Here is a 2,500-nt window from a genome sequence, read left to right as displayed (position 1 = left end):
GAGAGAGAGAGAGAGAGAGAGAGAGAGAGAGAGAGAATAGAGGAAAATGCACAATGAAATGAATTCCAAAATCAATGTAACCATATACAGTAAAAATATCGATTGGTCGCGCAGAGAAATTTTATCGAGGCAGATAACAGAAAAGAAAAAGAAATCTGATTCGTTTTTTCTCCGCCGTCACCCGTGCAAATAACGGTAGTTGAGGCAGGTTATTACGTAAATATCCCTATGTTCGAGACGAGCGAGATAGCAACAGCAGGTATGTTGGTACGCCTGCGCCTCGCCCGCCCGGTGCCACTGGGCGAATTCGGCGTCTCCCCAATTTCCAATTTTGTCACGAACTCTGAAAAAGGCACTGATAACGTTTTAATCTCGGTGAAATGATGGTTTGATATATCTCAGTGCAATTTAAAGGCTGACTGAACTATTTTCTAGCTACAAGGCATCCATTTTTTTGGAAATTACTCTGACTATAAGTTCTCGCTCTCTGCTGTGTTGGTACCTCCGTGTCTACAGACGGCCTTGGCAAGTTGATTTCCATTTTTGTCACGCACCTTCTGTACCTAATTCAATCGACTTTTCAGGTTTGCCATCCACTTACCTGGATCAAATGAGTACTTTCAACGAGGGAGAACGGATTCAGAGAAGTGTCAAGAAGGAACCGAGGCACCGGGAGGCGTGCAAGAGCGAAGAAAGCTCAACACTGTGAGCGACTTGAGGCCTGGTGAAGAAGTGAGGTTAAGGATAGTCAGCAGCGGCAAAGTCGACCAAGGTCCACCTACTTGAAGTGGGGTGGAAGATTTCCAAAAGCCTCCGCTTCCTTTTTTTTGCGTTTTAATGTTGGCCTTCGCTAGCCTCCAAGCACGTAAATTCATATCTTAGGCTTTTGTAGTTATCGCTGTCTTTGCAGGAATGAAAGTGAATAACTAATATAAATAACGATAGCCTTGCAAAGGACGACTGACATACGGATTAGGGCTTATATATTTTTTATTATGTCTTTTCCATTCGTTATAAAGGGAAATGGAAATTAAAGGAATAAAAAAGGTATAGTTAAATGTATACACATATCATCGATATAAACAATAGTTCAGAACAAATATCATATCAAACCATGATTACTTTCTAGACCCACTTTGAGAAGTAAAAAAAAAAGGGGGGGAGTGTACATGCATCTGTGAATGGAGTAATGAGTAATTGAGTTACAGAACAGACAGAGTAACTGCGTTTAGTCCGCGAACGGTAGGCGCTCCAGACTGACATACCTAACCATGATCAAGGAAAAAAATATAAGATTCTAGCTAGTTTTAGCTCGATGCACAAACTGCTATATTAGTTGCCCGAATTATTTTTTTATCGGTATTATTGCAATATATTTTTTATGTGATTATTAGCATGAACAGGCATGTTGAGACTGTAGTGAAAGTTATATTATTTGAATATTAAAAGCAACCATTCTGGTGTGAATCCAGAATGAAGCAGTTTGATTACGTCCTCGCTTCAGGATCTCGTTCAGTCTGGGTGAGGATGCGAGCGAGCAGGCAAGTGAATGAATGAACTAGGCTTATGAATGAATGATTATGATAGAAATATAGTTTGTCTGTTGTCTATTTTATGTCAAGATGTAGTTTGGTTTAACGTATCTATGGGATAATGAGGGTAATGGTTACCAGGACGTTAGTACAAGGAGGAGGTATCCAGGCTGGAGGGGTTGGGGGAGGGTGGGTGGGTGGAGTGACTGAAGGCCCGGGGTAGGGTGAAAACTGGCATAGTAACAGACGGGCGTCGACCATTATCTAAGCGGCCCAGTACAGAACGCAGCCAATGGCGTCGGATTTGGAAATTTCTTTCTGTGAGTTAGATAGTTCGGGTTTCACTCATGTTCAACATGCGAAACCTGATTGCTACGTAATTTGCTTGATAAACGAATCTAATTCTTGATATTGTGTATTTAGAAACTGCATTTTTGATCATTACTGAATTAGGATATGCTGCAGGTACACAAACCCACGTTGCAATAACTGTTTAAGAAAATTGGAATTTCTGATAAGAAAACCCGGCCCTCGATAACAGTGATAAAAACTTCTCTCCCTATGAATAGTCATGTCATACGAAAACACAAATTATGTTTATGTGAAAGTATTCAGATACAAAAGTATTATTATTTAAGTGTCCTGAGCAGTGACACCTCAATGAAAATGAATAAATAGATATGCTAATATGATACTTTGAATATCTATCTGTTTATATGTCTATTTCTCTCTCTCTCTTTCTCTCTCTCTCTCTCTCTCTCTCTCTCTCTCTCTCTCTCTCTCTCTCTCTCTCTCTCTCTCTCTCTCTCTCTCTAATATATATATATATATATATATATATATATATATATATAATATATAATATATATATATATTTTATATATATATAATAATATATACATATATATATATATATTATACATATATATATATATATATATATATATATAATATATATATATATAATA

General features: G+C 37.9%; 1 protein-coding gene across 1 annotated transcript in view; it reads right to left on the bottom strand.

The window, feature by feature from the left end:
• Positions 1-717, bottom strand: part of LOC119579639 (senecionine N-oxygenase-like) — a 45,358-nt gene extending 44,641 nt beyond the window's left edge. The window contains exon 1 of the mRNA XM_037927552.1: positions 602-717. The gene's annotated coding sequence lies outside the window, so the exon portion shown is untranslated. The remainder of the gene's footprint in view (positions 1-601) is intronic.
• Between the last annotated feature and the right edge of the window lie 1,783 nt (positions 718-2,500).

This window comes from Penaeus monodon, chromosome 12, assembly GCF_015228065.2.
Source record: "Penaeus monodon isolate SGIC_2016 chromosome 12, NSTDA_Pmon_1, whole genome shotgun sequence".
Taxonomy (NCBI): domain Eukaryota; kingdom Metazoa; phylum Arthropoda; class Malacostraca; order Decapoda; family Penaeidae; genus Penaeus; species Penaeus monodon.
Note: the sequence above shows the minus strand (reverse complement) of the source record. Positions and strands in the feature narration are given on the sequence as shown.